At 36.6% G+C, this 24,079-nt stretch overlaps 1 protein-coding gene across 3 annotated transcripts in view; it reads right to left on the minus strand.

Annotated features, from left to right (window-relative positions):
* Nucleotides 1–24,079, minus strand: part of B3GALT1 (beta-1,3-galactosyltransferase 1) — a 180,014-nt gene that overhangs the window by 44,015 nt on the left and 111,920 nt on the right. For all 3 annotated transcript variants that reach the window (XM_063400571.1, XM_063400569.1, XM_063400570.1), the window contains one exon: nucleotides 8,995–9,101. The gene's annotated coding sequence lies outside the window, so the exon portion shown is untranslated. The remainder of the gene's footprint in view (nucleotides 1–8,994; nucleotides 9,102–24,079) is intronic.

Below are 24,079 nucleotides of genomic sequence, written 5' to 3' on the forward strand. Positions count from 1 at the left end.
AATACAAAGTCTGAACATGTTGCAAATCTTATTCAGAGATTATTCATATTATCTGTAAAAGTATCTGTCACTCCATAACTTTATTATAGTAAAATAATCAGCAGTTATATACCTGAATGGGATTATAAAATACTAAGAATCTATGAATGCTACAGCCTTTTTAGTAATAGGATTACTAAAATTCTGAGGGTTCCATCAATTGTTCTATACAACAGAGGTGACAAATTTGGGGAATGCTGAATCAGTGCTGAAATATTTGCATTAGGAAAATGCCAAACAATGTTTACCAATATTTTGTATTCATTAAGATTACAGATAGATGGGTATATATTCAGGTTGGGTATAGAAAGATAGTACTATTAACCACCAGACAATACTGCCTCCTCCATCCTTTTATCCAGACCTTTGAATTATGGTCCATCCTGTAATATGGAGTTAGTCTTGACCAGCTACCCTGCAGCCCTACCATGCCTTTGTCATGTTTGCAAAGTCAGCTAATAGTTGTTTTCAAATACCTTCTGCATTGTTTGATAAAGAAGCCTTTGTGGTTCAGTGGTGCAGATTTTTGAGTAATGAAATTTCTAATCTGTGTGCATTTAGAAAAACTTGATGACAGATAAAAGTAGGAAATACACAGAAATTACAGCCCATTGAGTAGCCTAAACATCCAGTCACTTGTGTTAGTGCCTTTTGCTTTATTGTTTCATTCTTCTAAATGCTATGTTGCTCCTGAAATACACACAGGAAGTTGAAGTTCTGTGTGGTTTACATTTTTATAGAATAGATGTACAATGGTTGGTTCTTAGCACCTCGACTGACATAATCCTCTCATGCAGTGGGCAAAGTCTGATCCTTGGAGCCCCTGATTTGCATGACCTGCTAATGCACTAACATGAGGCTAGAGGTACAGTGGATGTGCTGTGGGATGACATTATAATGACAATATAAGGCTCCAGGTGTCCTCTTTAGACAAACACCGCTTTCAAATTCATACCTTGATACCACATACGGAATTAAAGGAAAGACTTTTTCTCTAATAATGTGTACAAAACCCGATATTTTTAACTACATACATGTGCAGTAAAATGAAACCTAATGTTGACATAGCTCTGAAGTAAATGAAAAGATGATTATATCATTACAGGTGTTGACTGGTGTGCATTTAAATGACTTGCAGATTACATTCTTCTGAACATATTCTACAACAATTCTAGTTGCTTTAGTTTAGATTTAAAAATAAATTCCCTTCATATCTTTTCCTAGTCTGTTTGCAAAAATAGAAACATACCTAAATGTGAAAAAATGAAACCTTTCCAGTAAACATGACCATGCATCTGCCAGAAGCTACCCTGAGGTAGGACATATATATATTAGGATTAACCACAATGTTATCAAGTATTTTTAATCAATACTTTTGTTCTGAGTCACTGTTCCATTAGTGACTTTTGTGATTTTAACTGGACTTTTTGGGTCAAGGAGCCTGTGCAGACCGTAAAGTTTCCAACACCTTTCTGAGCAATTAATAATCTCTCTCTGCAAAACAGGATTTTTTGCTCTATGGAGACATGAAGGAGCATTGCAAGTTTGAAATTAGAAAATAGCAAACAAAAATTTTTATATCAAGGTAATCAGGCAAGTGAAGACAGAATGTTCCCCATTCCTAATCTCACTGCTCACGAAAGTATCTCAGCACCATCTTCAGCATGTTCAGTCGCTGTAGTGGGAAATGTTTTCCTTCCTTGCCTATTATGTCCTGATGCAATTTTAATTCTATAGTTACATTCAGTCCCTTTAAAACTAATATGTGAGATTCTGTTTTCTTCTTCACAAATATTAGACATGGGATATGTGCTTAAGCCATTTCCATCTAATGGCAGGCAAGACTCATGGGGTCTGAAGTACTTGGTAGCTTCAGTGATTGAATAGTGATTGAAACAACATAACTCCCACAGCAAACTGGGAATAAGCAATGTTTGTGCACAGCATATTACTTAATTATTAATTAAAGGAAGCTTGAAACTGAGGGTATAATTGGTGAATGGTAATGCCCATCCTTGGCTCCTGAACAGCGGTTGCTGCCTGGGTGGGAGTTTGAAGCAGGGTTCTGCATGGGCAACTTTCAGTTTGTCATTGTTCTGCCCTTTGGTTATTTCACCCAGAGAAGCTGTAAATATGCTGTGCATTCAGAATTACACCAGATGCACCAAGAATTAAAATTAAATTGTCTTTTTTTAAAAAAAAAAAATTAGACACTTTTCAATTACCTGGAACATTTGTTGATACTCTAGGGGAGGATATATCTTTTGATGGTATTTCATCAAAATTGTTCTGTAAGTGGGTAGGTATTAATGTAAATACAATTTATTTTTGTATTTCAGGATCATTGTCTTGCACTGTCCAAAATACTTAGGCTTTAGACTTCAGCTTTGAGCTTTCATAGTAGGAGACTTTGAGAACACTGATTAAGGTTCATTTCATACTTTTCAGAAATATTCGTAAGTTATGGTCTTGTGCCTTTGCAATGCAGAGAAAATTGTGAATGAACTAAAGATCCAAGTTGTGTTAGACCATTTTTGTGTTAGCTTTACTGGAATAAAAATAACCATCTTCATAGAATTAAAAACATTCAGTTGCACTTTTATCCATAAACTGAAAAGTCTGAAGGATGTACAGTTATTACTGCACCTAAAATGTGTCTTTGAGTGTCAGAGTTGAATTGGTTCAAATTCTGTTTTGTTTTTCCTAGAATTTTCCTCTAAATAGAATTTCTATTATATGTGTAAGGACATTTGGTTTTCCTTGTGCTTGGATTTTGAAATATTTACTGGTAGTGGTAGAAATGCTCATTATTTGCTGAAAATTAACAGCAGCAGTAGTCCTATGCAACTAATTTCACCGTGGTATTTAATTCAAGATGAAGTAAAAAGTGAATTAGTCACGTATCCAATTTTTGCTTCCATTACTTTGCTTCAAATGCTTTATCATATACTGGCCATGCATATTCTCCTAAGTGAAAATAGTAGTTCAACACATCTTAGCCTGAAAATATTCAGGTGTGATGGATATGCAATACATCTGGGAGGAATGTCAGCTAGTTTATATCTGAGCTGATGCATAGTTGACTTCTTTTCAACATAATCTTTCTTTAGTGTCACTTTACTTGAGCCAAAATCAATTTTGTATGGAAGCTGTTTTACAGCTAGTGTGGAATGAACTTGTGCTTTTGATTTGTTTCCTAATAAGGTGGTCTAGGTTAGTAACTGTGAAAGCTGCCTTTACCTGGCACATTTTATGGTCCTTTTGTCAAGATTAGAGATAAGAAAGGCAAATCCTCAGGGAACACTAAACAAGCAGAGGTTTTTAGATTATCACTGAGAGATGAAGTGGATAAATTTGATCCTCATGATGTGGTGTCTGTTCTGTAAATAAAGAAAATCTCTCATCCACAGATGTTTGTTTGGACATTTTTCCCAAAAGATGTTTTCATATATGAACCTCCCAAAAATTTGTATGTATTTTGTACCTTGGCAACCAGAAGATGTGCAGGCACTGTCAAAGAAATGCTGATCCTACGTTTCATTATCCTGTTTTAATGCAGAGGACACAGTTATGCTGTGTTGTATCTTTTATAGAGGTATAAGGATCCTTTTTACAACATGGGAAGAAGAAATAGAAAATTCAGCAGGACAGGAACTTTTTTATGTTAGTAGCCAAAACAATAAAATCTACCCTAGAATTACCACTTTCCAACAGCAGTAATTCCAGCAAAGACATAAAAGTACTGTTGAGCAACTTATACATGAGTAGATATGGAATAGTCCCTTATAAGTTGAAGGGTAGGGGAAAGGGGTAATGTTTAATGACTGCTACTAGGTGGCAAAATGCTATATATAAATGAATAGAAAGGGCTAATTACTGGTTGGCATGTTGCTAGAGTTTGCTTTTTTTTGCCTTGTGTTTTTATTTTTTTTTTAATTTTTTTTAATTTCATCTCATCTGTTTCCTAAGTTTATTCTAAACATGGAACCTATTGAAATCCACTTGTAAGTGGATTATTATTATTCATTAAAAGGATGATTGAGTGTACCTCTTGTTTTAAGCTTTGAAAATGTACCCTCTTAAGTCCTAAGTCTCTTTTTTTTTTTTTGTAATTGATTGTCAAAGTCATCCACATTTATGCAGTGAAATTCTGATATATGAACAGAGATGGCCTTATGCTGTCAACGTTGTTCTGGCCACAAGGTCAAAATACAAGCTGCTATGAAGAAAACTGAAACTGGCTGTGTCCCAGCCAAAACCTGAACAGTGTCTGGAAGGAAGGGACAAAGTCAATGGACAAAGAATTAATCCAAAATAGGTTGCAGTACTAGCCTGACCAGAGGAGATCAAAAGTTCCCATGTGAGGTACCAAGCAGCTGTACGTTACCTGTGTGTGCTTTGGCACGATAAGGACAGGAACAGACTGGCCATTGCACGGTGTATTTCCGTGTACCACCAGTGGTTATCAGGGATGAACGCACAGCCTTGGCATTCCTGAGAACTGGGCCTATCTGTGGTTCTGTCCTGCACATTTCTGCAGTTGTCCCTAACGTCTAACAGCATTCAGTGCTCGTTTTGTATGTATGGATGTCACTATCCTCTGAACTTGTATAAATAAACCAAAGAAATGCAGTTTCTTTCTAGGACATACAGCACTTGAATAACGTGAATTGTCACATCTTTTCTCTGCAGTCAGGCATCACCATTATATTGAGCTGAAGACCAGTGCAGTTTGTTTGCCTTGCAAGCTGAAGAGCAATTTCATGCCAGACCTGTGGCCCTCTGCAGAGAGCTAGCCCAAACATATACATAGGTAACTGCAATTTTAGTGTAGCTCCTCACGTTGCCATCATGGAAACTGTATTGGGTTTTTTCTTTAACACCTTGATACAATAGATTATCCAGTAGCAGAGAGAGCAGGCACAGCCAACTTTTGCCATGCTTGTGGATCTGGACTGCTTTTTATAACTTTGAGAAAGTACAAAATGACCTACTGATAATGTTGAACTTGATGGTGTAGAAGTTGGAAAGGAAAAAAAGAAAGACATACCCCTCTGATGACTGATAAACCCTATTTAATCCTTCCAATTTATTTTCCTATCTTTCAAAAGGCTATGTGAACACATTGTCAACAGTTTCCATTTTTTCTTTAAATTAACACAAGTAGTTGGTTTGTTGCATCTCCTGCCTTGAGGATTCTCTCTTTTTCTTTGCCAGGTTCTCCAAGTCATCATTCACACAAATTCCTTCATGTGATTACTGTTCTGTTCTCACCCCCAAGATGCTATTTAGTTTGAACTTGAACAGGGAATTTTGCTTTTGCTAATGTAAGCTAAGGTTGTTTCAGTTTGTTTCCTTCTTACCACTCACACCCCCTCAAAGGTTTGTAGGTTTTTGAAATCAGCCTTCTGGAAGAATATGAACCACAGACAATCACTGTGTAATGAAGTTATTTGTCAGTGAACTAAAATTCTGAAATAAGGTTTTTAGTTAATTAAATACTAGAAAAATACCAAAAACTGCAACAAACCCTGCTATTTTGAGATTAAGTTCCATTTATTTGAATCTCAGCTTTCAGTATTATGCAGATTTTCTGCATTAACAATTAAGTATAAAAACCAAGAATGAATGAAAAGCATGTTCTGATCAGTTAACCAAGGAAAGCTGAAATCTGGTAGTTTAGCACCTGTCTACAAATCAAAAGTCATAGAATAAATTTTCAGGTTGTGGTCTCATAGTGTTGAGTAGTTGAAAATGAAATAACTGCTGCTGTAACTATTTAAATGCATTTTCTGTGATCTAATTTTAAAGCTTTAGCTTTAAATGATCATCTGCATTCCTCCTTCACCATGCCCAGTGCATCCACTTAGGCTTGGTTATATAATCCATTTTGCCCTTGCTTTAAGGTAGACCAAAGTGTTAGTGCTGTTGCTCTGAATCAGGAAGTTAGGAGTAAGAATGAGTGATTTATTTGAAACTCAGGTAAATGCTTTTTAGGCTAAAGTGCAGCTGGTGTGAAATGGGTCTCTGCAGACACAGACTGGGACTGATCTAGGCTGCAAGTGACACCTCTTGCTGCCATGAGGGTTCCCTAAATTTGTGCAAATATTCTACACTTCAAGGTAGCAGTATATAGCAAACTGAGCATGTGCACTGGGTTGTGTGTTCCACCCTAGGCTATGCTTTTTGCACATTGTTACATATTCAATTGCTTGGGTTTTTTGGGGGGTTTTTTTTGGGTTTGGTTTGGGGTTTTTTTGTCACAGAAAATGTATATGCCAAAACTGAAGGGATTTAGAATAGTCTCTTTTAAGGTGAAGGCTAGGGGCAAGAGATAATACTTACTGCTGCTACTGGCTGGTAAAATGTTGTATGTAAAAGAGTAAATTAATGTATTTTGCCTTTTTCTGAGGGCAGATAGTAGTTTAAGGCAATCCTGAAAGTATTTCTTCCCATTACGATTTTTGTAAAGCAGTACAGCAAATTGTCACTCTGTTCTAATGGGACATGGTTTTTGACTGGTGGGTTGCTGTGCAGCACTAAAACTATGTGAATTAAAGCTCAGTGCTGTATCCTGGTGAATCAGTGTTCACAAATGTCTGAATCACACAGATCAGATTTCTGAGTGACCCTGCCTGTGAAGAATAATCATTTCAGGCATCTTAATCTTCCTTTAGCACAGCTGTCTAAAAATAAACTCCATGGTTGTGCTTAATTTTATGAAATCCAGCATGCAAATTTTAACTTGGCTGACTTACGTGGATCCATCCAACCACCTCTTCCTCCCAGCTAGCAAAGAAAATAATCTTCCTGACTCAGGTCTGTTGCAGTCCTTCCAAGGGTGTTTTCAAATCTGAGTGGCTGAAGGGTCTTCTATTTTGTCCTTTGCCAGCCTCCTTTTGCTGATGTATAAAGAGTTGCTATTTGCTCAGAGAAACAGCTCGATATGCACTTCTGCAGTGACTCCAGAGAACATTCCTGTCCAAATACAGCGGCTGAGGTACGCTTTGAAACTGAGGAGCCCTAACACCCACCTTGGCAGGATTGACTCAGCATATTTGAAATTTCAGCCTCACTGCTGACCCCTATATTGTGTCAGTTTGGGGGTTTGAAATTTAGCCTTGGATCAAACTTGTTTCTGAAGTTATATTTATAACAGGAGAAGAAAGCGGGAGAATAAAATTATATTAAAAGAAAACTTATATAAAATTCCTGGGAAAGAATGGATTAGGTTGCTAAGTACTCCCCAAGCTTCTAGTTTTTCAATTATGAATAAGAAAGCAATATGAGCAGCAGCTGACTTGCTGATCTCTGTCCTGACTTAAAATTCAGAGCTCAGGCATTAATTTATAGGACTGAATGCGTTTTTTCACTAGAACCTTTTACTATTCTACAATTCATAGTTAATATTGGTACTCTGCAGGGCAGGAAATTTAACTACAGAAAGAATACACCAAGGCTCATTCTGCTTTTAATGGAATTAGTAGAAGTTTAACCATTGCTTGTAAAAGGAGGAAGATTAGACCAAAAAAGATCTAGGTGTTAAATATGAATCTGTATGATACAGATTTACTAACACCATTTTGAGTATATTTTAAAAAGGATGCCTCTTATTTTCTAGGGCACTATCTTGGTTTCAGTCTCTCCATAATTAATTTCTATTTATGGAACTAATGAAGATAAGTAGCTTGCAGATGTCTAAAGGATACATGTTTTTGCATGTGTTTTCATGCTTTATCTTTATTCAAGTGCTTAATTATTAATGCTTCTTAAAGGACCATGGGAAGTAAACAGACTTAATTTTTTTTTTCTGTACAGTTAATACCACCAGTTTAGTTTTTTGCTTTCATTTGTAAGTATTTCAAACTCTGCCATAGAAAGGAAAAAATTGTTTTAATATATTTAAATACACATAATGATTAAAAGAATTACAATCCTCATTTTTCAGTCACATCATGATAATGGATCTGTAATATGAAAGTTCTGTTTTACAAAGTGCTATTACTAGCATTTGTTTCTATTTTTCATCTTGGAAAAACATTTTATTTCCAACTTAAATTCTTACTACATATTTTTAAGGTTCCTTATATTATTGACACTTCTGTATTTCAAGACATTACATAGTTTATTGCTTTTAACTCAAAAACATTCTTTCAGGTAGTTGTGCTACTGAATTTTTAGTAAAATAATGTTTAGAATTTAAAAAAAAAGAAATTATAGAGTTACTATCACCCAGATCACAAAGTTATGTGTTTATATGCATGTTCCTGTGCAGTGTATTCTGTATGCCAGTATTGAATATTCTATTCTGTATAAATTCAGTATCACTTAAAAGACCTTTGTAGAGCAAATAAAACGTAACTAGTCCCTTTTGAAGTGATGCTAATAATGACGTGGTAAATGCATAAATCAAAGTATTTAAGGCACGTAGGTATTGAAGTTACCACATTAGTGTGGAAATGAAAGACACTGTGAATGCTGAGATATATTTAAAGTGTGAGCCCTTTTATAGAGTAACAGCAACTTCCATCCTCGACCTTCGATTGACCTCACGTACCACACTGCCTTAAAGGTGAGATAATAATAGAAACAGCCTTTCCTTAAGAGTTTCCTGTAGAACTAATGGGGTTTAGTAGTTGCTTTTGTATTTGTGCTATGCAAAATTTCCAGTAAATTCAGTTCAGCCTTTATATTTTATCTTCCATTTTGGTTTGTAAGGAGGGAGTACTTTCTTAGGTTTTCTTTTCCTGTTAAACACTTACATTTAGTGTAAAGAGTGAAATCCAAATCTTTAATCATTAACAGGCCAAATAACTGTTAAAGAATAAAAAAAGTCAGTCAACACAGTTTAATAAAATCTATATAGTCAAATGACATACTAGTGTGCATTTTTACTGTTGTATTATCTATAAAATCTAAGCAGTCTTTAAATCATAGAATTATGTAGGTACTTACCATTTTTAAAGCTGTATCAAGTGGAATTGGTGAAAAATCCCCAGGGTGTAATCAGTAATTGTTTAGAACAATGAGCCTTTGTGGTATTATTTTCAATAATTCACAATCTGAAATCAGAGGAAAATTACTGTCAGTTGTATATTTTGTTGAAAAAAATATTCAGACATAATTAACCATAGAATGCATGTCTGTTGCTTTCTACAGAGTTAGGAGAGTGATTTATTTTGAAAATGTCTTTTAGCTGGGTAACTAGGTAACTTACACTGTGGTACATGAGAGAGTTTGGACTGCATTTTGTGAAGCTGAATTCCAGTGCAATGAGTGATGGAAACAGATGGAGTAAGAGGAGGACAGATGGGTATAAAAAAAACCTACAGCTGCCATTTTCAGTACCTGTGCATTAACTGCCATAAATCAATTTATTTTCATTTACTGAAACAGGAAAAATCATAGATTAAGCCAAAGCGCTGCAGGTCCCAGAATCACTGTACGTTGAAAGCATCTGTTTGTAGTAGTTAGTTTGGGTCCTAAATGAGCTACCTCTGAGAATAAGTTTCTGTGAATAAGAACGTCACCAGCAGTCCAGTCATTTTGTTCTGCCAGGGAGATTTAAACATCTCTCATGCCATGGGAGGAGGATTAGTTGGTTATTAGTTACTGTGTTGGACAGCTTTAATGTTTTGCTTGTGGACAAGAGCTGGGCTACTGAAGTGATGCAGTGAGTCCTAAGGGACTGCTCTGCCACAGGGCTTCATGCAGCCTGTGAGGCAGCTGAATCTGCAGAGCCCAGAATCCAGGCTAGGAGTGCAGGGGGCCACTTTCTGTCTCCTGCAGCAGCTTTGAACGGCAAGACATGAAATGGTGGTTGAGAAAATCAAACACTATTACTATATGTATTGATACACCAGCAGCCCTTACTCGCTCCATGGTAGTTTCTCTGTCACATATTTGACCTTGACCTAATTTGATAATCGCTGTGGTTAAACAGAAAGTTCAGCTGAGAGACAAGTAATTTCTGTCTACCCTCACCCCAGCAGTTACTGATAGCTTGTCACTGATACTGTTGAATTTTTACATGAACACCTGCCCATTAGAAATTGGATGGTGGCCATCCAGACAATTTAAATTTGTTTTAGAATGTCTCACAATTAGTGGATGTGGAAAATTGTAAAATGCAAATAGAAATCACCCTTGGATTAGAAATACGTGACAAATGAAGAAATTCTTGTTGGAATGTGTAATTGCTCTCTTTCTTGTTGAATTTATATCAGGGAGTTTTATGCCTAGAGGCACTGCATGAAGTTGCCACTATACTTTGGTGCAACAAAGCAGAAGTATGGAAAGGTCTGTAACTTGAGTATCCTGGAATTGGTTTTCTCTGGCATGTTTATCACAGTTCCTTTTAAATTTTCCTATGAATGGTTTGAATTAAAAATTCACATTTTAAAAAAATTTTATTGCTTAGTTTTCTAATTGAAGAAGATATTAGGGGTTAGAATCCCTACTTTTTGTAACAAAATATAACTGAAATTGGTATTTTCTGATGATATGTAAAAAGATTGGTTAGGCTTTGGCCCTCAATCTTATTTAATGCAATTTAGAGCCTAATATGGCAAACCCTGAAGTTTTACCTTTGTTAGCTGTTTGTAGATTACCTTCCCAATACTGCCTCATTCAAGGTGAGCATTGTAATGCCAGCAGTGACCCGTGCTGAGGCGGGGTTACAGCCTTCAGCCTCGAACAAATCCTGTTCAAAATGCATCATCTTCTCCCACTGTTAAGCAAATTTCTGTTGGATTGGGCTATAGCCTACAGATTGGGCAAATAGTTCAGAAGGGGTGGGATGGGATGAATAGAATGCAAGATGATTTGGCATAACGGAAGTGGAAGAGAAATCAGTGGTTGGTTTCCTTCAATTAGGAAATATTAGCAATTTCAATCCATTTTTAGAATAGCTGTATTTATGCAGATTCAAATATTTTTTATTAATTTTTTTCAGTTGAGAATCATAAACACAGTTGTGTTTTTTATGTGTGTTTTATGTGTTTTTTCCAGTGAGGCTCCTTACAAAATTCTGTCTCCCCATAGTAATTGAGCTACTTCTGCTTCCCCACCAATCACTCACTTTCCAGTCTGATTTTTGAGTAAGTGTGAAATATTTCCTTTAAGCAGGTAGGAGATAAACTGTAAAGTACACAGCATTTTTAAGCTATTGATCCAAAAGAGACAGTTTAAAATCTTGACCAGGATCAAAACAGTGAGAAACTATTTCTGATTTTTGTAAATTAAAGATGAAAAGGAATTGTAACTTATTAATTCTAAAAGCATAGAATTGCTTTACAAATAAACTCAGACTTGTATTTACAATTTACTGCTATAATTCTTTTGAAAGCAAATGTCCTCGCAACACCCAAAGTAAATTGTTAAATCACTATTAAATGTAATGGCCACTAATGAGTCTGCCCTAACAGATCACCCTTCAGCCCATTGAAATCTGACAGCGTGTAGGGTCAGGAGCATCTTGATACCAGTGTGGAAAAGCAGTGTAATTATTTTGGTGTATATAAATTAGACTCGAAGAATCCTGGGAAAGAGAAAAGGCCGTGCTGCTGTCAGTACTTCTCATCAGTAGGTGTAAGTGATGTGCAATTTCATTTATGTATTTGATTTGTGTTCAGCCCAGGCTGAGAATGCCTTTTCTCAAACTGCCTGATCATTTTCAATTCCCTGGAGGGAATGCTTTTAGAAAAGACAGCAATCTTGCACAATGCTCTTGCTGATGATGAAATCTGGGGCTTCTTGCCCTGACATACAGACTGTGAGAATGTATATGGACTGCAGAGAAGAGGGCTCTTTAACAAAGATCTCCTGGCAAACCTCACCTATTATGTGCTGAAGACTCTTACCCAAGGACTAAGGCTAGTCTAAGTTGCAGCAGAGGAAAACTCTCTTAAGTGGTCAAAACTCAAGTGCTTGGTCTTGTTTCTACACTCTATGACAGGTGGTGTGCTGGTTTCAGTGTTTCCTGGAGCTCCCATCCCTACAGGTGTGGTTACACTGTTCTGGGCAGGGAGAGTCCATACACTTTAGCTTGTTAAGGTATGAGCTGTGGGGGTATAAGCACACACGGCAAAAGAAAGGTCACAATCTTCTTACAAGTAACAAATGGGAATAAATGCCCAGTATTCACTGGTTTTGGAGCACCTGTCAGGAGTTCAAGTGTCCAGCAAAATTCCCATACAGGGAATTACTTTTCCCAAAGAGCAGTTTCTTCCTGTATTTTGGTCAGGCATTTGATTTGCAGTTAAGTTGAGCTTCATCAGGTAACCCAGCAGTTGAAACAAATGTATTCTGAACACTGTGTGCGTACAATATGTGTGAATTACTCTAAGGGACTAGTTAGTAAGTTAACCAAACAGCATATTCAATTCTGTATATGAAATTAGAATTTTATATTTAAACTGTACATATTACTTTGAGATAATGAAAAAACTTTCAAATAAAATACTTCAGTCCAGTCCTGCTTTGTTATTTCACTGTTAAGTAAAAATGAAACTTAAATTTCAATGTATTTGTTGGCGTTAACACCATTGCTGTTCTATCTCTGGGATTCTCACCTCTATTCTTAGTTACTTATTCCAATATATTTGAAAAAAAAAGGCCCCAGGCAAGCACTTTTTCTCCTGACACTGAATGTTCTTTTTGAGATTATTCAGGTTCCAACTTCTTTGAGGGGAAAGATGGAAGTATAAAGTCTTGAGGCAAGTTTTGAAATTTTTAAGCTGTGGCTAAAGCTACTTTAGATCACTTGGCATGTGCTTGAGTGAATGTAGGGACAAGCTGAGAAGAGGTTGTTAGCTCCATACAATGAAAAATAACCTTAGACAAATAGTTCATGGAGAAATATGACAAAACAAAGTCTAAATGAAAGTATAAAGACACTTAGACTGAAGACAGAACAGTGATTATTATAGATAGCATAGCAAAAATCCAAAGGAACACATAGAAAAAAAAAATCAAGTGGAAAAGGGTTGAGAGGTTTTCTGAAGGTGACCCCTCTCTGACTTTTTTTATTCCAAACTCTAATTCTGTGATCTTCCACTTGTTTTTTTTTTTTTAATTTCTCACTAAATAGTCTCATGAAAAAATTGCAGCAACTAATCAGAAAACATGGAATGTCAAGCTTTTTGTGTGAAGAGAGGGAATGTAGGGGCAGGATCTAGAAGGATTTTGTAGAACACTGAAAAAGAAATGGGATTGAGAGTCTGAAGATATTTTTTTGAATATTTAGCACTGACAGTCAAGTGCTAATAATTTAGAATGATAGAAACAGGAATCAAAGCACCTTGTTGTCTGTATATGGTTAGTAAAGGACCACCTGTGAATGAGATAATTTTTTAAATATTCAGTTCTGAATATCTGATAATACTTCTTTCTGCCTTTAGACAACTACATTAGCAGAATAATAACTCATGTAATTTTTCCTTGAATACTTTAAAATTTTATATAAATAAAATTTCCTACAAATACAGAATACTGGCTACAGACACAAATAAAAAAGTGTTAAGCAAAAAGGCTTTGTAAGGAACCTGATTTTCTGATGATGAACGTTCTGCAGAATGGCTATCATGATACATCCTCCTACTTAGAAATAGGAGGGATCTATAACAAAATATCTCATCAGAACATTGGTGACCATGTTCAAGGCACATTCATTTTCCACAGCCCTTTTTTTTCCCCTCTGGACATCCAGCTTGCTAAAGAATTTATCCCTGCAAAGGATGGTGCCTACTGTATGACTTACTTTGTGCTAGTTACCTTTTGCTGATGTTTGTGTGCTTATTCCCTTAACTCCATCCAAAAGGAAAGGAGATGACATGCCACTGTATGCCCTTGCATTGCAAAGTAGGTGTTGCAATGCTTGGTTTTTGCCATGCATTTACTCAAGCCAGAGTAGTTCAGTGAACTTCAGCAGCAATATTTTTAAGCAAGCATAAACCAGTTATGACCACCATCATAATTGCTATTCTTAAAGCTAAGGACTGATGAACTGTTGATGAAGAACTAGAACCCAGCAGCTATGCTTAAAAATTTTAGAATGAAATGTGGTGTTGTTTCTACTTTCTGTAGCTGTTTCTGTAAACCTAGAATTGAATCTCAAGTCTTGGTTTGTTCTGATGGTATTTCCATTTGGAAATATCAAGTATTTCAGGAGAAATTTTATTCCTAGAAGATCCTGAATGCCAAACTTTTTAAGCGAATACTTTCCTTGCGAAGCTGAATGGAATTCTAAAGATATCCCATTCTAAGCTTTAAAGCTTTTTTAAAAATCTTCTATTAAAATACAGTCTCAGAGTTAGGAAAAAACCCCAACATCTGAAATTAATCTAAACTATTCTAATAGAGTATTGTGCCTGTGTCTGTCTTTACATGACAATGTAAGTCTAATAAATCCAACTAGAAATATCCGTTTCTTTTGCAGTGACTGTTACATATTTTAAGTAGGGCATCTATATGCTGCCTGAGATGAAGTGGTTGCTTCTTCATTGAGTAGCATCAGCAGAATTTTGACTGCTTTTTAAATAGGTGTTCATATCAAAGTTCATGCCATCCTCACTAAACTGAAGTTCTTCTGTTTAGATGAAATAATGACCAAGGTCTAGTCCTGCTGCCTACAATTACTTGAGTTATTTTTGCCTTGTGCTAAAGTCAGCAAAAATTTATCACAGGTCAGGGACTTGCAACTGGCTTTTTGTGTTTGTTGAGCACTGTAATTCCATGCTAGCTTGACTTACAATTATGTTTCTGACATCTTGGTAAGTTTCTATCTGTTTTATACGCAGTGACAAAGGCCAAGTATATTTTAAATAGAGACTTACAATAATATTTTACAGTCTCATTAAGACTTTTGTCCAGTCTGATCTACAATTTCATTTTTTCTTAATGCATTTCCATTTTCCCTATATTGCCTACACATACTGAATTTAGAAGAGACTTTACTTCATGAAGTGTCTGCTTTTGTTATAGTCATTTTGCACTTTTTTCATCATTATTGCATGAGATTTGCATTGAGTATATAATTTAGCTTGCTTCTTGTTCTGTGTTCAATCAAAACATGAATCTTCTGCCATATGACTTTCATGAAAAGAAAAAAAAAAAGAAATCACTTAAGCAGGTTAAGGGTGTTTCGGCATGGTGTGCCAATATGAAACGCTGTACTTATGTATGCAGGTCTGAATGCCCTGAAGCTTGGCAGTGTCTTAAGTTTCTTAAATGGCTGATGAGTATTTGGTTGTTTATGAGACGGATTTCAGGACTTCTGCCTGCAGTTCATTACACAAAATCTTCTGGCACTGTTAAGACCCTTTTTGTGCAGGCTGGAAGTCCCAAGGCAGAACAGGCAGGGAGACAAAATTGCTGCAACAGACGTGAAATCCTGGCTCTGCTAACTTCAATGGGAGTTTTGCTGTAGCTGACAGTGGGCCAAAGCTTTAATCCAGAAGTAGTCCTCCTTTGTTGATAATCCTGGTGTATGCCCTAGGGAAGCTTTTGCTTCATTGCTGCCACCCAGACTGTGTTTGTTTGTGCAGAGAAGATGTAAGTCTCTTATGGTGTCACACTCTGCCTTTCACAATCACAGCACTTCTAGGAATGAAATTGGGACAGAGGAGAAAGAAAACCTTAAGTGTGGACACATGCTGTCTTATTGCTGGTGTCCTGGGTCATTCCCAGGAACATGGATCGAGCACTCCGACCTGAGCAAGGTTACCTTCCTGAGACTGCAGAGGAGGGAGTCACCAACAACTCCCGCCAGTGCATCTGCCAGTCCCTGCTTCTGCATTTGCACATTATCCTTTTAGCGATGCTTTGGTATGTGAAGCAACAGTACATTCATTAATTCAGTCTTACTTAGCCCATGAAGACTGAGTTATCCATGTAAATGTGATCTAGTGAGCTATTCTTGGAGACACTTCATAAATTTTTATGTTAAATGACAGCAGCAAATAGGAAGTGTTTGATACTTTAGTTATGAGGAAGGTGTGTGATGCAGAATGTCAGAATTTGCATTTAATTGGTGCCGATTGAAAGAGGAAATGGTCTCAAGTTGTTCTGGGGGAGGTTTAGATTGAATAAGAGGAAGAAAATGTTCACCAAAAGGGTTATCAAGCACTGGAACAGGCTGTCCACTTAAGTTGTTAAGTCATCACCCATGGAAATATGTAAAATATGTAGATGTGGCACACAAGGACAAGTTTTAGTGGTGGACTTGGCAGTGATAGGTTGATGGTTAGACTTGATGGTCTTAAAATTTTGGGGTTTTTTATGATTCTGTAAGAAGAAAACCAGCTAAAAATAAGACTCCTTGTCCTTCAGGAAAATACATTTTATTATTTCTGTCAGGTGAAAGTGTTCCCATTAGAAATATTCTCAAGTTATCTGTTTTCCAAAATTATTTATTCTCTTATGCATCCTGTCTAAAACATCATTTTGCTGTTTTGTGACATAAAATCTGAGACTTTCAAAATTCAGAATCATTTAAAGTTGTAAATAATGCTCATCCTGTCAAGTACAAAATAAAAAACCACACTGCTGGGAGTTAAAATAATCTTTGTTATGAGTTACTGTCTTAAGTCTTCATTTAAAACGAATTAGAAAAGTAATTAAAAACATTTTGGGCAATTTTTGAAGAGTTGATGTTTACTGCCTACCCTTGTATGTCTCAAATGTATGAAAAGAAATTGTTGTTGTTGCTTCTGTGATACCAGAAATTAAATTCAAAGCTTGTTTCACTGGTAGCAGTTAATTTCATATTGAAGGTGGGACTCAGTATTTTTATCTGTAATGAACTGAGAAGGCTCGTTAACTTCAAAGGATTCACTGTTACGGTGGTTCATCCCTTATGAATGAGAATTTATAGGCACAATGCATGTATCCATTATGCTTATACAAGCCTTGTGATAATTTTACAAAAAATCAAAATAAAAAAGGAATTTTGTTATAATTAACAGAAAATTACCACATTCATTCTCTTAGTTCAGTCTTCACAGAACTTATTTCCTTTCTACAAAGATCGTAGGTAGTGGCAACCCAAAGAACAGTTGCATGGTGGGTAATCATAATTTTGGGGTCTGAATGTGAGATGCTATTCTAGCTGAGCGTTATTCTAGATTTGGATCTCAATCAGTCCCTCCAACTGCTCTTGAAGCTTCGAATCCTTACAACATTCAATTCCTTTGTAAAATTCAAGTATGAATGAAGTAAATAAAATATTTTTGCATCATACAGAACAATTAAGTGTGTATAAAGATGAAAGATATATTCTGAGATAATGTTTCTGGATTCTGATATCTTTAGGGTGTATCGTGGGAGCAGAAATTACCTGGTGCTTCTTCTGCAGTTCACAAGAAGTTGTGTTTGGGTTTTATCTTTTCTGTAGTTCATAGAAACTTTGAGATGACATCCTTCCAAGTCCAACAAAAAAATAGTTTTTGTTGAGGGTATGAGACCCCTTTCTTGGATGTGTCTGTGTGTGGCTTTTGCTGTTGGGCATCTTGTAGTTGTGCACTTTCCCCCCGCCCCCAAGGCTTATGTGCTTATCTCTAATTCCTGTCTGAGCACCTTACATCGTATAATGACACTTTAAATCTCATTAGCAAGACACTGGATATTTCTGCAGAATAATTCATTGCATTTTTATTGTGATGACCACAGGATAAAGCAGTTCCAATTCTACAATAATTGAACTCATTCTGCTTCACTATTCATATCAATTCTGATTTCACATGCCTACTCCTTGAGCTATCTGAATCAATTTAATTTTGTATGACTGTACACTTCTATGCAGGTCTATAAATAAAAAGCAATAAGCTGACATCTTTCACCTGTATCAAATGTATTTCATACCCTTTTTTCTGGTGTACTTGCTGTTAAACTTCTGTCTCTTTATATGTATTGCCTGTCTGCATTTCCTGTGTCCCTCTGCCCCTTTTCTGTCAACTGAGAGAATTTTCAGCTGCAGATGAAGCTGCACATACCTCTTCTGCCTCTGTGCTGATGGGTTTGCACACACATTGCAGACAATTCCTCTGCTATGCTATATTAAATAAACTGTCTACAGCCATATATTTGCTTTCACACATACACAGGACTGCTTCTTTCAAGCAATATTTCTATATATAGGGAGAAAGTTGAGGATCTGACTAAAATCTGTCCCTGAAATAAAGATGAGACTAAACACCCAGAAAACAATGGTGGGCTGAGATCACTGTTAACTCAAAGCTTTCAATAACCTAATCAGGCCACTTACTACATAGCAGTGTCTAAGATCTTTTAAGTGTTCATGTTATACTGGTACATGGAAATTGTCCTGTGTTTATATTCAGATGGACATTGATGGAGTCTTTTTAACTGAACTACAGAGGTCGCTTGCATGGAACTGGTCTCCTGGGATTGAAGACTGGTGTCAGACTGAGTGATAGCTGCCTACCCATCAGAACAAACTGCACTCATTGCTGTGGGACACTCAGCAGGTTGCTTTTGTTTTACTCACACTGCACGTTACTGTACCTTGTCCTTGTGCCTTGGATCTCATCCCTGATCTTCAGCCCCTGATTCCTGCTCTTACTCCTAGAACTCCCACTTGCAGTACAGTCTTGCTCTGGGTTTTGGTCACTCAGCTCCCTCACTGGCAATACTCCTATTTCTCATACTCTAGCATTCCATGATTTGTCTAGTTCTTGACTTAAGATCATCTTAACTAGATCTCTCATCTGTTAAACAAAACAGGAAGTTGAGCAGAGACTCTGATGAAATCTCTGTATAAGTAACACTTTCTTTAGGTTATTGTTGTTAACTGTTCTGTCAATTGCTGTTAACGGTGCTTAATCATTCAGGTTTTTTATAACTTCAGGTATTTTGGCCTTAAAAAAGTAATCTGTAAGCTCTGTAACACCTAAAAAGTGCACTTTTAATTTACAACCAAAAGCGATTAAGACTTGCTTGTAAACATGTTTGACTGAAGGATCTGTAAACCTAAGATGAATACCTTGTAAGTAGTGTGAGATTTTTAAGAATAACAAATTATGGTGACAATATAGTCTGTTACACCAAAAAAGTGACAGGATTTATAAGTCTAAGTAAAGAGTTATGGAGAAGTAAGGAAAGGAGGGCATACTTTGGGTATCAGCAGAAATAGCTGATGCATTTCAGTTTGAATATTACTCTCATTTAGTAATATATGTAAGTAAAGATGTGTCTCTTTATATCATGTGAGAGGATGGAGAAAAAGACACCAAATAAATTCTCCGTGATGAGGTAAATCAACATGCCCTCAAGTGGTAACAATCAGATATTTATAGCTACTAGATCAATTCTTGTGTACTTCTCCTTTTTTATTTTCTTTTTCACGTTAGGCTATATCCTATTAAGTTGGAGGCAAGACTAGCTCAACTGCAGAATCACTTTCTAAATGCAAACATCACTTGGCTGCTTTTGCTATCAGTTGAATTCATGGCATTCTTCAGTATTCCCAATGGAGGCAATACCACAGAGTATTGCAAAGCCTGGCCGTGTAGATTACATTGTCTAGTTTCAGTATGGATGCAGTGCTCAGGTTTGTGCTCACAAACATATATCTGAAGGTTCTGATTCTTTAGATTTATCTGTGATATTAGGGTCTCATAGGTACTACCACACAAACTTGTAATCTCTAGAACTGAAATGTGAGATCATAATCTAAACAAAGAGAAAACACAAAGCCTAACTCACCTTAGTTTAGGGCCTGCTTTTGCTTTAATACTTCAGTACTTAGATGGCTAAGTTTTTATGTGTGTGTGTCTTTATGAGTCCTAGCATTTACTGTAGGCTTATTTTGTGTAACAGCTTGCTGTATCACTAATTGTTATTCTTAGTGGGTTTTTTGCTTCCTATTTTTCGGAAGCTGTTTGAATGCCAATAGTAGCAATCATCTGTCAGATAATAGATATGAATCTGGGATAGTAACTAAATGTAGCTATAGTACATGCAGTTAAGTACTAATTAAACCACACTGCCTCCGAGGTCATAATCTGAGTGATTATACTAGACTCAAATCACAAACAGATCTTCTCAATAGAATTTTTTTTATTCCTACTTTTTGTCTTGCATAGAAAATAACTAAGTAGCTCTTATTCAAAGGATAATTTTTGTCTCAAAATTCTTAAAACATAAACAAAGCCTTTTGAAAAATTTGATCTTTTACTTTGAAATTGTTCTTGTGTTAGTTTGCAAAGTGTTTCATTAGTTTTCTGAGCATTTTTGTAATAAACGTATGTTAGATCTAAGGCAGGAAACAAAGCTATATTTACAGTTCCCAGAACCTCTCATTGTAATGGTTTTCATTCAGTTGCTAGGAGCTTAGCCAAACTTTTAAACTATTTGGGCTGAAATGTGTTATATTATGATACAGACTTTAATTGTGTGAGAGCACATTATTCTTCTCCAACCCTTTCCCTGCCTCCCTCATTCAGGTCACAAGACAGATAGTATTGATTTAACAGGCAGTTTGCAAATATGTCATTTAAAGATGCGCTTCATTCGGTTTGTGGCCCCCTGGCTCACTGCAGCATTCAGATCTTTCTCTGAATATGACTCTGTTCATTTTCTCATAAGACTGATGGGCTTCATCAAAACTACAAATGTTAGTGTCTACATTTTATAATGCTCTTGTGGAATGAGTGTTTACTATTATTTCTGTTTTACAGCATGATACTATGGCACAATAATATATCCTCAAAGCACAGACCACTTTGAGTGACTAATGTGAAATACTCATTACCTACTTTCTCAAAGAACACAATTTTTAATATTTGTCCAGAGCTGGAGTTTTTAATACTAGTCAGTCAATTCATTTAACTTATACCTATGAATTCTTAAAATTTCTGCAGACCTAAGCCTTAGTGTGCCAGACTGTGTGCTCAGAATACACAGTAGTTTTGACTGCAGTGGCAGGAAGCAGTGGCAAAACTTAAGAGAAATTCAGTTCTCCACTCTGCTTTCTTTAGCATAAGACCTAGACCTTCTTTCATTTCTGTAGCAAAGGAAAGTGGGATTACAAACATCAAGGTCATTCTCTGTACAGCTGGCTTTCATCCTCTGAATCTCATCTTTTCTATGTGCTGCAGTGACAACATTTTTCTTTTTAAGTTATAAAGTGCTGAGTCTTGATATTTCACAGATAAGTAGGAATCAGCAAGACATGTTTAATTTTCAATCTTACGCCCATAAAACAAGCCATTTTATTTAAGTAATACAGAAATCTTTCTCATAATCTTTGTTCTGGAGTTTAGCTTAAAACCCCCATTGGCATTTCTACTGCAGTCACTTGCAAAATGCTCATGTTTAGGATGTACATGAAGAGCAGCCCATACCATTTTATGTTTTAAAGTTATACCAGTGTTTCAGGTCCACATTGAGATACTCTGGACTGACCTAATGACACATTCCAGAATTCTCATCTGGTGATATCTTCAACAGATCTTTACTAAAAAAGTGATTTGATGATAGACGCTGGAAATTTTCAGGTTTGTTTTCATGTAAGCAGCCTACTTTTGAAAATTCTGAAATACAGAGCCAAGAGCTTCTTTTACAAGTTGGAAAAGTGGACATGCTCTGGGGCTAAAAGTCTGAGACTTTTTAACCACCCACCACCATATGGTCCTGCCCCATTGTGACAAAGGACAGCTCTCCCAACTGTATTGTTGAAATGTATACTACACTGACATACGTGTACTAACTTGCAAAAACCCATTTTTTCTAGAGAGTTATTTTTAAGCTGCATAAGTTCATGACATAGTTTATAGCAGAATTTCACAAGCATTTACAGCGCTTCAAAGGAAAGGCAGGAACTTCTTAAGCCAGCTTTTCTCACAAGTCCATTGAATGTGGAATTACGAGTTAAGCATTGCAGTATGACACCAAATTAACATCCTAAATCCTGTATTTTTGTGTGGTTAGTTACAAATACTGTCAGCTCAGGTCAGGATTAACATTTTGTCTTCTCCAAACTCACTTAGATGGAATCTGTGTTTATGGCAGCAAAACTGAGCTTTTATGTATAAAATGGAAAAGGATGGAGATCAGACATTGAATAAATGCTGCTGCTATTGCTTGGTTTGTTTTTCCAAACAGAACAGTTGTAGGTGTACATTAAGAGACATAAAACCAGATACACAAGATAGTATATTAACCTATATTACGCTTCAGGGAAATGGTATAAAGAACAAAATGAAGTATTTTTATTCTATGTCACTGGGACAATATGAATATGTGGTCAGCTGTGATCCAACTGAAAAGAAATCTGATCCATGAGATAAAAATGAGAAAATCAGTTTTGTGTGTGTTTTGTTTTTGGATATCTTCATAATACACATCTAATTCATCTTTTAAGTTGTCCCTCAAGACTCAGGAATAAGTCTGCACCCTACACTTCATTATGAACCGCAATGCAGGGAGGCATGACCATGACCATGAACAGAATATTGGATATTCTGTGAGGAAACTGAGCCCTATGTCCTTAGAACTTGGCATTTTGCTATTAATAGGTGGGCACAGTGGATGGTGAAAAGACTTAAAAATTACCTTTTTTTAGGAAATAATAATTCTTTTGGGAAATCTGAGTGGCTAATTTGTTTTGTTCATTTGTAATCTCACATGGCTTTTGCCATCTTCTGTGCCTGATTAATGCATCTCTAGGTCACCAGGAAAAGGGACTACAGTGAATAAGTACAAAGGTTGTTCTAAACATTAAGTGTCAGTAAGAAGGAAAGATTGGAGAACCTACAGGTGTTAGGCAGAATGAACAGTTTTCTTTTGTTCTTTAAAATGACAATGGGGAAAGATGGCTGGTTGTAAAAGTAAAGGAAACGGAGAAGTTATATTCACATCCTAACAGAAGTTATGACAGTACAGAAATTATAGGGTAAAATACAGTTGTTTCTGCCTGGATGCAGTATGGTTGGCGTGCTCGAGACCTACTCCACCATGATTCCCCACACCCACAGTGTGCAGCCATAGCATCTGCTAAAGGGGATGAAAGGGAGGGTGGAGCAGAGTGGGAGCACCATGGCCAGGCTCTGTTGGAATCCTTGCAGGAAGGGGAACTCGATGGTACTTTGCAGGTGAGAAGCCACATAGCACCTGTTAGCCAGGGGAGAGAGGGGAGGATGTCCTGCTGCTGAGCCAACAGCTGTGGTGAAATCCCTCCCCTAAGATAAGCTTCATTCATTACAGCCTAATTGTATTATCAACACACACCTCCATCCCAAAGTGCTCCCAAGGTACAACCACCCTTCTCTGGCAATGTGCTCTCTATTTTTTTTTACTGTATCTTTAAAAGTGAAGTGAGAGAGTTTTACACCAGTCAGGAAAAAAAGTTATGTACGGCTGAAGTCACTCAAGCACCACCTAAACACCAAGAAATTGTATTAAAGTAAGCCGAGAATGGGGGAAGATTAGGGTAGACTCCATCATTACTCTTGGCATCAGTCAACAGGCTAAATCTATTTTCTCATCGATAGAGACACCTGTTGAGTAAGAAGCATGCTTTATATGTGCTAAATACTTTTATTGGGAATTAGAGCTTGTCTGTATGTTTCTTTGAATACAGTTTTGCAGTCAGATATTATCACTGAGACTCCTGGAACCTTCACCTGTCACAATTTTTATCAATAAAGAGTGTTATTCTGTCAGCTGCTGGTGTGAGTCCTTCACATGCACTAGCGGTTGTTGGCATGGGGTAACATATTCAAATATAGAGGAACATTCACTAGGGGGTCATAAAGTGGAAAGACCTGCTGAATGTTTCCCTTAGGGTGTAGGTGTGTCCCTGAATAAGGCAATCGAGCCGCCCTCAATCCAGCAGGACACTGACAGACTGGATGGGTACAAGGGTCTCAGCTTTCCTGGGGTGCTGGCAGACAAATATGAAGAGTGGAGTAAAGGAAATCTCCCCTTTGCACATTATACGATGCTATAATCTGTAGTTTATTACAGCTAAATAAAGATGGTGGTACCAAATAATAAGTCAGCAAATCATACTGAACTGCAC

Source organism: Prinia subflava, chromosome 6 (genome assembly GCF_021018805.1).
Source record: "Prinia subflava isolate CZ2003 ecotype Zambia chromosome 6, Cam_Psub_1.2, whole genome shotgun sequence".
Taxonomy (NCBI): Eukaryota; Metazoa; Chordata; class Aves; order Passeriformes; family Cisticolidae; genus Prinia; species Prinia subflava.